We start from the raw sequence: 14395 nt of genomic DNA on the forward strand, positions 1-14395 counted from the left end.
GCAAGTAAGAACGAGAAACAGAGAGGAAATTGGGCCAAACTCATCCTTTTATGAGCCCACTCCCAGGATAACTAACCCACTTCTACAATAATGGCATTAATCCACTGACCTAATTACTTCTGAAAGTCCCCACTTCTTAATAACATTACAATTGGAATTAAGTTTCAACAAAAATTTTGGAGGGAACATTCAAACCGTAGCAACACTTAATACTCTCATACTAGTTTTAAAATTTCCTTTTGTTAACTATTTTTTCTTATAGTTATAAATAATATAATCTAGAAATAAGTTTAATTTTTACCCATTATTTCAATAAATGCCTTGACAAATGGAATTACCTGAAAGTAAAAATCTTCTGCATGGCCAAAAAAAAAAAAAAAAGAAATGAAGAGACAACCCACAGATTCGGAGAAAATATTTGCAAATCATACATTGGGTAAGAGGCTAATATAAATAACATATTAGGAACTCAAACTACTCAACAACAAGAACCCAAATAACCCTATTATAAAATGGGCAAAGGACTCAAATAGACATTTCTGGGGAAAAAAAGCATACAAATGACCAGCAGAAATATTAAAAAGGATCAATATCTCTAATCATCATGGAAAGGCAAATTAAAACCACAATAAAAATAACCTCATACCTGTTAAAATAGCTACTATCAAAAAGATGAAAAAGCAAGGGTTGGCGAGGATGTGGAGAAAAGAGAGTGCTTATACTCTTGTACACTGTTGGTGGGGATGTAAATCAATAAATGCATTGCTTATTGTTTCGGCTGTATCCTCAAAAACACATCTTAATAATATTAATAAAAGGAGACATCTTGGTCTTCTTCCTGAGAATAAGGGGAACCCTATTATTGCATGTTAATTTTCTCCACTAAATTCGCTTTGTTTTATTTAGGGACAGTTTTTGCTTTGTTTATCCTGGCCTCTTTCATACTTTGTATTTTTCTCATTTTCAGGTCACCCCTAGTTGTCTATTTTTAGCAATGTGACAATAAAAGCCGTTTGGTAACTCTTCGTACGTGGAGAGAGCTTTTAGTCTGCTGGACTTTACTGAAGAGTGATGGGGATGCGAAATTTTTGTGATGCTGCCTCAAATGTCAGAAATTGGGGACTTTCAACTTCTCCAGCTTTTAAATCTCGTTGACTCCTTTGTTTGAAAGCATTAGCCAGGTCTTCAGGAGTGTTGCACACAGGGTGTGTGCAGAATTAACTATACAGACTTTAAACGACTCCCTTTTGCTGTCAGGCTCATGTCTTGTTCCTTCTTTTTCTTCTATACCTTGTACCTAATGTTTCTGAGTCTCAAATCTTTCTGAGATACTGGAGAGGTGGAATGCCTTTTTTTCCTGGATTATCATTTTAAGTTCTAATTTTGTTTGTTTGTTTGTGTTTTTTGAAACAGAGTCTTGCTCTGTCACCCAGGCTGGAGTACAGCGACGCAATCTTAGCTCACTGCAATCTTCACCTCCAGAGTTCAAGCAATTCTTGTACCTCAGCCTCTGGAGTAGCTGGGACTACAGGTGCTCATCACCACGCCTGGCTAATTTTTGTATTTTTAATAGAGACAAGGTTTTACCATGTTGGCTAGGCTGATCTGGAACTCCTGACCTCTGCCTTAGCCTCCCAAAGTGCTGGGATTACAGGTGTGAGCCATTGCACCCAGCCAAGTTCTAATAAGTCTTTAAATTAATAATTTTGTTAGCTGCCTGATTTAGAGCCTTGTAAGATGTGAAAACATTATTTAATTTCTAATTTTCTAAAAGCTTTTAAAATTAGGAATTTCAACTCCTTTAGGAAACTCTTGAATTTTCTGATTGTTCTTATTATTTACCCATTATTCAACTTTTCCTCCTCATTCTTTAATTCTTCAGCACTAATTGAGTATTCGCTGTGCTGTAGATGCTTCTTAGAGAATACAAAACTAAGTAGAAGATACCCTGGGCCATCACAAAGCTTTTAATATAATTGAGAACCTGTTTAAACAATTAAGTATAATTAAATAAGTGTAAAATAGATGTACAGGGAAAATGCTGTGGGGATCAAAGGAAGAAGCAATTAATTAGAAATGAGAATATTAGGGAAAGTTCTACATCACTGTTGTCATTTGGGTTGGAATTTGAAGCATGAGAATCTATTTTCTATAGTACTAATAGGGAGTTGTGATGGGCTTGCAGTAATATTCTGGGCCAAAGGAACAGTGAGAAAAAACCAAAAGTGTGGGGAAAAAAGTGAGAATACATGGATAATGGCAAATAACTTTCTCTGGTTGTTCTCTAAGCTGTATGGAAGAGGAGATGTATTTCAAAGTTGAAGGGGTCATATTAATGAAAGCCTTGAAGGATTTTTGTCTTTATGCCACATGTGTGGACACTCAGACTTGTCAAATAGTTTTTACAATAGCAACATGATCAAAACTCTGCTTTACAAAGATAAATCTGGGGAAAGTGTAAAGGATGGATTGGCAAGGTGAAAGATCAGAAGCAGGGAGCCTGGTAAAAGGCCTGAGTTCAGAAAGAGATTAATAGAGCCCAAACTAAGGCATTGGACATAGTAACTGGAAGAAAGGGATAGATAGGAGAGTCACTTGGAATATATAATTGATAGAAATCACAAACTTATTGGAAATAAGGGCTAATAAAAAAAAAGCAGAAATGAAGAATACATCAAGCTTTCCAGCCTGAGTACCTCGAAGAGTTGCAGGATGATTCCCCAAAGTAAACACAAGAAGTGAACAGAAGAGAATAAAGGAAAGGTAATAGGATGCTCCTAAAAGATACCATGTCAGGAAGTAACACTCAAAGCTTCTTTGGTCACAGGAAGGAAAAACTTCCCTCCACTTTGGAGTAGTCAAAATTTCTCCATGTGGAGCAAAGTTCTAGCTTCATTATATTGGTGCTATAACTAAGAAGTTACAGAATTTGATGAAGAATAGCTGGGAGACTTTAACTTAGGCTGTAATGAAAAACCAGATTACAGATACCTGAATAATAAAATGCAATCAGAAATGGTGGCTCTCCAACAAAGACAGTGACACTGAGGGTGAGGTTTACACATACACACAAATACACACACACACAACACATGAACACATACTCACTTGTAGTAGGCCATTTATGGTGGGAAAATTGCATTAATAAGAACGTGGGTGGTCTTCAACCCAGGACTGAAAGGCAAAATTGAGTCTGCCTTGGAATCACCATTGATCTAAAATTATGCTGGAATGCAACTGTGCATGACTACATAACTTAAGTTTGTGCCAAGGAAAGGTAACCCTAAGCTTTTTTCTTCCATCCATTCAGAACATGCAGAGACACCCACCTAATTTCTTGGATGCTTTAATCATGGCCATGGATCAGTCTGTTATTCTGACTCCTCCTGGGCCACTGTGGAGTGGTGCTGGCTGTGTCCTTAAAACAGAGGAAACTCTTCTGGGAGGGGGAGTTGAATATCCAGCACTAAAAGTGCTGCCCTAACTCTAATCCACACTGGGCTCTCCCAGAGGCATGGTGTCAAGCAAAACAAGGGGTTGGGGATGGGGGTACATGACTTCTTCTCTTGTGGCTGGAATTTCTCTAAGAGTTAAACTTTGCCACTCTGATTCCTAAAAAACCTACTTCCCAAGGGCAATAATGTGGCCCCTAGAGAAAATAAACAAGGGCAGAAATGCATTCTTTCTGAAAAGAAGAATTTCTCTGTGTCTGAGTATCCACTTTCACCAAATGATCCATCCACATTATTTAGATTGAGCTAATATAACTATCAGCCATAATTTGCTAATTTACCTTTTTTGATTTCCTGATCAGGGTGAGTGTCCCCTTCTAAAAATCTTCAAGCCACTTGTTCTTTGGATATATCAAGTTTTCCTTTCTCTTACCTGCCATCTACTACACTTCTTGAAATTTTCCATCCTTAGTTACATTAATTAGTCAAGAATTTCCTTGATATTGATTTTGTAACCACACTATAACTTTGTTAACACATTCTTCCACAGTATAATTTCCCTTGGGCACTACCATGGCCTGGGGAAGATCCTATAATGGAGAGACTCTGAGTGAGGACAACAATAATAAAATTTTGCAGTTAGTCCAAAGACTTATGGATGAGAAACTTCAGAACATTTCTGTGGTTACCTCTGCAGCATTAGGCAAAAATCTAACCTCTGATCTTCAGATGGTAGACTATTAGGGCTGGGCTGATGTTACACAGCCGCTTGGTGTGGGGGCCAGGGTTTTAGGTAAGGCGCATCCCCTTGAAGACCTTAAAACAGAGAATGCCTGGTCATGCAAGACACAGCAAGCTGGTAGGACCTGGCCTCTGTCCTGCTTGGTATGGCATCATGAAAAAATACTATGCCTGTCTGTACAACAGATCAGTGTCTCCTTAATAATAACCAATTTTGTTTTTAACAGAAAGTAGTTTATATACTGAAGGTGTTAGTCATTATAATCTTTTATAATCCCTCACTTTTGTATAGTACTTCTCAGTTTATAAAACTCTGCACACACTTGATCTCATTTAATCTTCCTATGACCTCAGGCAGTATACCTTATTAACCTCCCTTTGCAAGTGTGATGACTTAGAACCGTGGAGATTAAAGCACCTTTTCCAGGTCTTTTGCTCCTCCTCCTCGAGTACTTTGTCCAGTAAACCACAACTGCCGCATGATCAAGGGCCTGGATAGTTGGTGCAAGCCTCAAGGCTGGCTTGGAAACATCCATCAGCAGAGTTGCTCTTGATATTTCTTTAGAACTAGGCTGGATGTCCTTGGTCATCACGTTTCTACTGTCACATGTACACATTCTTTCCCTCCTTGCCTTAGTTAGAAACTGCTTACCCCTCCAATCTCAGCTGAGTTGTTGGTCCCTTTTGGAAGCTCTCTCTGACTTCACTTACATCCACCTCATCCTATACTCTCTGCCTGTAACAAACTTGTCTTTTGTGTAATTATGTGATTAATGTTTATGTCCCTTGGAAGCCCTTGTATGTCTATTGAGTAAGAAAAATCTGTTTTTGTTCGTTGTTACGTCTCAGTGCCCAACAGTTTCTACCCCATAATAAGCACTCAATATATATGTTTTTAAATGGTTGAATGAATAATTAAGTCTTACTTGAATAAGTTCACCCATTTGTTGGAAAAGCAATAATTTAATAATCTGGTACTGGAAATGTTTTTAAAGACTTTTTCTCCAACTAAGCAAATTTTCTTATTGTGAAACAGACCATGAAACCAATTGCCCTGGTACTTAAACTATTTCATGGAAGTAAATGAAGCTACATAAAATTAGTTAAGTCAAGCAGAGGAATATTTAAGAAGTTTCAGTTTGAGCACATAAAACTAGTTTCATCCAGAATGAATTATTGAATTTATCAAAGATGTCAAGCTTTTTTTTTCCCCAAGAAGGCTAGCCACAGAAAGACTTTCATACCAGTGGATTAAATTAATTTCCAAGTATACATTTCAGTTTAAGGTAAAGGTAAATGTATCTCAACTGGCCCAAAAGATAAATGTCAATTTATGAGGTACTTGTCTGGCATGCACAAGCTTCTCTCATGAGGATGCTAAATCATGAACTGACAATCTGATTTGTCCATTTTGTCTTTGATGCTAATGCTGTAGCAGGAATGCATACTCATATTGTTACTTGTAGGAAATCTCTCACAGAGTAGTTTGAGTGGTGACACAGAATTTATTGTCTTTATCCATGCTTTTAGTAACACTAACAGACAATTCAGTGAGAGCTGGTGCAATTCCCAATGTACAGACAGAATAAACGAGGCAAATCACAATTCATCATCAAGAATTAGATGAGCCAGAAAAATGCCTTTGGTGAAACAAGTTTCTTGCACTGACCTGTGAGAGGTTTGACTGTGAAATTTTGTCTTCTTAAAAAAGTGAATTTGCAATGAAGGAGTATCTGTAGAATAAAACCAGTGAAGAGCTATAGGAAGCAGCACAGAGATTGCTACATGACACCCCTATTGCTCTAGTGGGAGGCAGCCCAATAGAAAGGGAAGACTGGGAGCTGGGAGACCTGGGTTCCAGTTCTGGTTTGCAGCAACTTTCTGACTAATCATTGACAAGTCTCTTTACTACTCTGGCTCACAGTTTTTATACCTATAAAATGAGGAAAATAAATTATGTATGGCTCCAAATGTGAAATTGCTGCTTGGTTGCATCAGAAGGACCGGGGACTTTTTAAAATGCAGATTCCTGGCTGCTTTCCAAGACTTAACAAATCAGAACCTTTGGGAGAAGAGTCAAAACTTGGGAATCAATATTTTTAATAGCTGCATAGATGATTCTTGCAAATTAATGAAATACAGCTGGAATACTTTCAGCCACAGATTGTAAGCTCTGGCTCCTTCATTCAACAACCTAATCACAATCCATATCTCCAGGGCAGCAATGGAGACTGTGGTGGTGTCTCTGGTTTTGATTTAGCACACCTGTTCATCAGGATGTATTGCCTGGGATGGTTAATGTGTACAAAAAATAGGTAGAAAGAATAAGTAATAACTACTATTGATAGCATAACAGGTTGACTATAGTCAATAATAACTTAATCTTACATTTTAAATAACTAAAATAGTATAATTGGAATGTTTGTAACACAAAGAATAAATGCTTGAGGGAATATATATCCCATTTCCTATGATGTGACTATTTCACATTGCATGTCTGTATCAAAACATCTCATATACCCCACAATTATATGCACCTCATATGTACCCACAAAAATTAAAAATTTGAAAAAATTTGAAAAAGATGTACTGCTTGGATTTTCTAGGCAATGCATAATTTGAGGAATATAGAGCTAAACTATTGTTAGTCTCTTCAGGGTCCATAAATGTCATAAAATAGAAATGGGACATAGCTCTGCCAACAAAGGAGACCCATGGAAAGCTTTTGAGATGACTGTCATTCACAACTTGCATCTTAGGAAGTTATCTCCTGTAGTAGGTGGGTGGACTACCTGTTGCTGCAACCTAGGCAATGGGTCATGAGCACCAGAACCAGGGCAGTGACCTACTGCATACCTAAACCAAGCCAAAGACTGTCAAGCCGACCCTATAGCCTTTTAGAAGGAATGGTGGCACTTCAGAAGCATGTGTGTGTGTGTATGTGTGTGTGTGTATTTTTCTGTAGGACTGTGTTTCTTACTTACATATTTAAGGACATTTGTGCTCTTTCAATATACCTAGATGTGGTGTATGTATGTACATGTGTTTAAGCAGTTTTGGTGGTGTTTTGGGATATGGGATCCAGAACTGCTAGAAATTCCAGTGGGAATTTGAATTGGAAAAGTGATAATTTTCAGACTTGTATTTCTTTCGTTTAAACAACTGACTCATAGTTAAGACATACTTTCAGCATACTGTGTATAATTAACTTTGTTTCCTGTGAAAACCTTTATATTTTGAATCAAGATAATGCTTTTTAATGAAGACCTTTTGGCACAACATTTTAAAAATCAAAATGATGATTTTTAGTGTTAAAACCTTTACATTTCAAAGTAGTAAGAGTTGTATACTGAAGCTAGAATTTTTTAAAGCCAATTCATGTTTGGGTATTTAGCTCATCTTGGCTTTTTTTTTCTTGTTGTACCTCCTAATTGATAGTTTATCCTGATACAAAAGATAAAAATTTAAACCCGTTTATGCTAATATGCAATAACTAATTTACTATTGCATCTTAATTTCTGCTCTCAAAATCTTGTTTTAGGGATCTTATGGGTTGTGGAAATCTCTGTAAGATGGTTTTGGTCTAAGCTACTTGGTTACCAAGATGCCAGTTCAAGAACTAATGACAATTGATATTCATGATTGTACTTGTTTCAGGCAATCCACGCTATGGTTGCTTGAAGGTCTTCCAAATGGTAGCCTTCTCTAGGCAATATTGTCCACTCTGTTATGCTATCAACCAAAGACTGGCTTTTCTCTTTGGCTCCACAGAAATTTATTGAGATAACATCATGAGATCATTGCTATACCCAGTGCTTTTAGACAGGGATCTATGAGCTGCCTGGAAACACAGAGCCAACAACAGGCTTCATTTGAAATCTCACAGTTGAAGTATGTGATATATTAAAGTTCACCTTGCAGGTGTGAGCATTCGGATCACCAACGCTGTGACCTCGCTGTGTGAACGGGAGCTACTACAGGAAGGAAGCTTACAAATGAGCTGCATGGATCCCACATTTTGCTAAAATCAAATAGGACCTTTCTCCTCTTTGTTGAATGCCGTAATACACAAGAAATAAGCCAGCAGGATGCTCATGTCCAAGGTACTCATTTTTTTCACCCAATTCAAAGAGAGCCAGTTTCATCACTTTTATTCTGCAAGAAAAATTTCACCATAAGACAACCAGTTTCCCAAAAGAAAGTGAAATCTTTTATCTTAAGAGAGTAAAAAGTAAATTTTTTCTATGTATTTTAATGAAGGGTTTCTATTCAAACAACCCTTGCTTCTCATCAGAAGTTGTCCTTATATAGGAGAAATTACCTGGACTTTGGTGTCAAACAGACTTCAGTTCTAATCCTAAATCCAGAACTTAATAGCTTTTGCCTTTTTATATCACGTATGTGCTGAGCTTCTATTGTGTAATTCATGAAACAGAGATAATAATAATACTTTATGATAATAATAATACTTTTATTAATATTAAATATTAATAACAATGCTACTGTACTCAGGTTGTGTAAGCCTATGAGTACCACTTAAACAAATTCCCAAATTGTCTCAGGAATAGGTGTGCATGTGTGTTAATACGTGTGCATGTGAACGTTTGTAGTAGAATAAGTATGGGATGGGCACTGGAGACTTGGGTTTCAGGCTCTCTCTCTCTGTCCTACTGTCTTCTGTCTCTGTCTTTGTCTTAGCCTCAGTTTCCTCATCTTTAAAAGGAATATACCCCAGGCAGATGTCATGATGACTAGTTGAGATGATCTATGTAAAGTACCTGGAACATGGCCAACACTCTATGTAAATACTAGTTTTCTTCCCGTTTTCTCTGTATACCTTTGCATATGGAGAGAAAGGGGGAACAGGAGAAAATTAAACGTTGTATATTTCACACTTGCAAAATGATTTCTTAATTATGCTGATGATATTGAACATCCATTGCTTACTTTGAACAGTGAAAATCACTTATACATGTTATCTCCCGTAATTCTTACTCCAGCCCTTTTTGAGAGATGCTAGTACTACCTCTGTTTTATAGATAGCAAAGTTCAGAGGTTTGGGTAACTCACCTGAGATTGAACATGGGTCTCCCGGATTCCAAAGCCAACCAAAGCGTTCAAGCGTTTGCTTTTCTGCTCCCCTAACCAAGCTTCCTTGTCCTTTATTCATGAGTATTTTGTTTGTTTTTTGTTTTGTTTTTGTTTGCTTGTCTTTTCCTGATCTTTAAATCTTTAAATTTAGACCAGGAAGAGAACTGGCTTAAAAATACAGTCAGGACTAACCTCAGCTGTCTTTAGAGTTGTGCTAGTCCAGAAGGTATCATTATTTTTCAGCCTGAGTATTTGATTGTTACTTTTATAAGTACATAATTGAGATGCACTGAGGAAAAAAAGACAGCACTGCACTTTCTCATTTGCTTTGCAACAAAGGTAGATGGTTTGAAGAAGCCTTGCCCTTCAATGATTAGGCAGCTTGTATGACTAATAAGAATATTGTCCCTAAAGGAAAGTGGAACATCTTACAAATACAAGAGCACTCAATTAGAGTTTTAATTTAGAATGTAATTATGTGTGTTTTTTCTCTTTTTTTGAGGAAGAAAAAGAGCTTTTAATCTTTTAGGTGGCTTGTTTTGGTGAAAAAACAATTTTAGGAAGTGTTTAAATTTAAAAAGCTACTCTGCGTCTTGTTTAATTTTGGACCTAGTCCAGTCCCTGAAGGACTAGAAGCAGATAAGTTTGCTTATACCTGGCCTTTTAAGCCACTTCATTTTATAATTCAAAACAGGGATGAGCTGTTGATATGGATTACTGCACTCAGTATAATGAAATTGTCAATATGCTTTGAGATGCACGGCATGTAATCAGACATGTAGAGAAATAGCCCATTCAGTCCCTGAAACAAAAGATTTGCCTTTGAGACCATGACTGTACAAAAGCAACTATGCTCTTTATTTAGGAAATAAACTGGAATGGGGTAGTTTTCTCAACGTGAAACCAAATTTACTCTTTGACCCAAAGCACTCTCCTTTATAGTTTCCATGGACATTTTCCAGGTGGATAAATAAAAGGTTATTGTTTGATTATGGTAGGTCAGGCTCTTGTCTTGTCTGATCAATAATATTATACTTCCTATGACTTTAGAGAGAAGAACAACACGGACGATAAAGACCAATGTGGTTATTTGTAAATCTATTATTTTGAAAGGTCTCCCTTTATCTACCACACGAGTTGGCATGAAACAACTTCTGGGGTTCAAATCTTCTGAACAATGACACAAGTCTTAGCAAATTTCAAGAATAATTTAAAGAGGAAATAAATAGCTTTTTGTTTAACTTGGATCAATTATCTCCTATTGGTAAGTCTCTTTTCCCATCCTGTGTATTTCTTGTCTGCTCTATCATTTGAATGTTTTCTGATAAGAACATTAGTAGAAGCTATCAACTGGACCCTGCAATGTTCTGGGTATGGTTGTAAATGCTTTACACTTACATTTTATGTAATGCTTTAAATTTTGTGAAGGTAGGTTTTGTTTCTCCATTCTATGAATGATTGAAGAGATAAAGTGACTCATAGTTTCCATAATGATTATATGGTAGAAGTCAGGTTTACCCACCTTTACTCTTAATCATACAGATGTACTCATTAAGGATTGCTCTTAATCATACAGGTAGACTCATTAAGGGTTATGAGGTGGGGTCTAGCTCATTCTGCCCTTGTTCTTTGCAGTCAGCCCCATCACTAATTACTGGCTATGCTTTTCTAAAGCCAGTCATGCCAACACAAATTTGGTTAGGATAAGTTTCCTAGAATCCTAGAAATTCAGAGTTTCAAAAAATGCTAGAGGGCACAGGATCCAATTCCTTATATATACTTGTGAGAAACTGAAGACCAGGAAGGCAAACAAGTAAATAAAACAACAAAAAAAACCTTGTCACGATTCACTCAGATAGTAGGTGACAGGACTGAAATTAATACTCCTTTCTGCTGTGTTCAAATCACTCTGCCTCCATATTACTAGTGATATATTTGAATCTTTACTTGTTTCTAAGGATACATTGCAGAATTTTGCATCATTTTTCAAGTCCTGTTTTTTTTTAAAAACTATGTAGGAATTTTAAAAACTCTTGTTGAGAAAATAATTATAGATGAAAACACAAATAACTGGAATGCTATTTTGAGACATCTCAAACCAGAGTAGGAGGCTGAAAATAACAAAGTAAACAAGCCGTTGAATACAGGAGCTGGGAATAGTGTTAAAAAAAACCATACTGTTCAAAGTTTCTGAAAAATACTCAGGTAGTGGGATGATTAGTGGGTACATGATGGGTTTTTGGTGATGTCAACAAAATTCTAGCGTTGATTTGATGATATTAGTATATATGTGCACACGTGTTTATATATATATATATATATGTCTGTATGTATCTATGCATATTTATGTGTATACATTTTTTCAGCTCCCAGCTTCATGCCAGGTACTCTCCACTGTGCCTGGGAAATATGAATCCCTGCCCTCATGAAAAAACATTGGCCATGAGGATTTTCCCTACAACCCAAGAACTATTTGAAGTTTGAAGTCTTTCAGCCCAGACAACACTGGCTATTTTCACCTTTGCCTTCAACTATAAAGGCTGGGCTCTCTCTGCAGGAGTGGGTAAGTGCAGCCCGTGGCGGAGAAGAGAGAAAAAGTCTTTCAGTGCAGTACAGGCTCTATCACAATAGATGGGCCTTATTAGCCATTCTCAGCCTCATAGATAATGCAGTCATGGATGGCATGGTTTGGTCTAGTGAAGAATTGCCCAGGAGATTGTGTTGACATCTGAGATTTATTTTAATCCTTTTTTGCAGATTTTGTAACGAGCATTGTAACAAAGTACGCCAAAGAATCATTACATATCTTATAAAATCTTAATAATACAAAAATTAGAAACGTTTTTCATGCATACGTTCAATTTGTTCAAAGTCCTGATTTCGCTTTGCTGATTAGCATATAGTGCCCTGTGAGGGGACCCTGCCTTTAAGAGATCATGCTCCATGGATTGCGATGTATATTTTTAAATGAGTAGTATGCATATTATGTTTACAGGCCGCTACTGTCAAGTCATATAGTTTGAACTAAATGATGCAGAATGGACACATACCTATGTACACGGGTTCTTTTTTTTTCACTTATTCACTAAATCCTTATTGACTGTCCAGCTTGAGCATAAAAAATAAAGTGAAAAAATAAGCCTTCAGAAATAAAGAGATATTTCCACTGTGGAGCAGAAGATGTATTATGGGGATCTGTCTGGAAAAGTAAATGATTCCTACAAGGGCATGCAGCCGGAGGAGCGGCTGTAGCAAGAATGCAGGACCCAGGGCTGGATGCATGCCTTCTTTCCTTGAGTCCACACTGAATAGTTGCATGATCCCAAGCAAAGCATTCCATCATTTTGACCTTCTTTCCTCAACTGGAAAATGAGATTAATCTTACCTACTTTATAGTGCTATTGTGAAGATGAAAGGAAATATTGTATGCAAAATTACCTAGCACAGAGGAGATAGCCAGTAAAGTTTTTCACTTTTTCCCTTTCTGTTATTTAGTGGTAAGATCTCAAGCAATTCAGTATCCTGAAAATGCAGTGTATGGCACATAGGTCATTGCAATACATTTCCTTCATGAAACTCTTCCTGGCCCTGACTTGGCGTCTCACGCAATGTCCTTCATTTCTCCTCCCCTCTCCCAACCCAGAAGTCAGGTTGTTTGTTTATTCTTTCCCCAGATTTCTGCTTTCTTCATCCTCCAGGCTTCCTTTTCTCTTGAGCATCTATTTGCTTCCCTTTCCTTTCTACAGCATTTTCTTACTCTTTTTTTAAAAAAATTATACTTAAATTATGGGATACATATGCAGAACGTGCAGGTTTGTTACATAGGTATACACATGCCGTGGTGGTTCGCTGCACCCATCAACTTGTCATCTACATCAAGTATTTCTCCTAATGCTATCCGTCCTCTAAACCCTCACCCCCTGACAGGCCCCGATGTGTGATGTTCCCCTCCCTGTGTCCATGTGTTCTCGTTGTTCAACTCCCAGTTATGAGTGAGAACATGTAGTGTTTGGTTTTCTGCTTCTGTGTTAGTTTGCTGAGAATGATGGTTTCTAGCTTCATCCATGTCCCTGAAGAGGATATGAACTCATCCTTTTTTATGGCTGTGTAGTATTCCATGGTGTATATGTGCCACATTTTCTTTATCCAGTCTATAATTGATGGGCATTTGTGTTGGTTCCAAGTCTTTGCTATTGTTAACAGTGCTACAGTAAACATACATGTGCATGTGTCTTTATAGTAGACTGATTTATAATCCTTTGGATATATACCCAGTAATGGGATTGCTGGGTCAAATGGTATTTCTGGTTCTAGATCTTTGAGCAATCGCCACACTGTCTTCCACAATGGTTGAACTAATTTACACTCCCACCAACAGTGTAAAAGCATTTCTTTGGGTTCTATTCTTCTCAAAACCTGTATGTATGTCTGTCTGTATGTACCCATGTATATTTATATGCATACATTTTTATAGTTCCTGTTGTATGCTGCTACCATGTGACACTACTTCCAGGCCCCTTATTTTCCTGGCATCAAAATAGTATTACTGAAATGGTTTTAATCTGGAGGCTTTCCTGATAATAAATAGGGATAACAAAAACATGAGTCATTAAAAAATGAAAATATCCTAAAAATCTCCAAAAATTCTTACTTATGGTTGTGTCAAGACATTGTTACAATATTAACAGATCTTATTTTTACTGCATTTTAACTCCCATCTCTCCCCGTCCAGTCCAAGGGGATAATCGGGCTTTTGACTCAAGAGTTTCCATTTTAAAGCTTGCCTGTAAGTGCTGTCCACCATTCATCATGATCACCCCTGCCCAATCCTCACTCTCCTTCAGACATTAAGGATTTTGTTTCCTAAAGTTAAACTCATGAAAGAGATATATTAAGGGGAAGAGAAAGAGGCAAATACCTTGAGCATTGGGAGAGGTGATAAGAAAACATTAGGGGAAATTGTTAAGGACTAGGAAGAAGATGGTGGCCTGAATTTCTCTGAATAAGGAAAATCGGTGCGGAAATCTAGGGAGGTGGGACGGACCTGCCTCCTAGAGAACCTGGAAACCCAGGAACTGAACTCAGCAATTGTAGACTGTAGACACCAGGGC

At 37.3% G+C, this 14395-nt stretch overlaps 1 long non-coding RNA gene across 4 annotated transcripts in view; it reads left to right on the forward strand.

Annotated features, from left to right (window-relative positions):
* LOC103786116 (uncharacterized) overlaps positions 1-14395 on the forward strand; it is an 859517-nt gene that overhangs the window by 676068 nt on the left and 169054 nt on the right. For all 4 annotated transcript variants that reach the window (XR_010109414.1, XR_008624591.2, XR_008624590.2 and 1 more), the window contains 3 exons: positions 8115-8296; positions 10335-10548; positions 11651-11847. This is a non-coding gene — a long non-coding RNA (uncharacterized LOC103786116). The remainder of the gene's footprint in view (positions 1-8114; positions 8297-10334; positions 10549-11650; positions 11848-14395) is intronic.

This window comes from Pan paniscus, chromosome 13 (assembly GCF_029289425.2).
Source record: "Pan paniscus chromosome 13, NHGRI_mPanPan1-v2.0_pri, whole genome shotgun sequence".
Classification (NCBI taxonomy): Eukaryota; Metazoa; Chordata; class Mammalia; order Primates; family Hominidae; genus Pan; species Pan paniscus.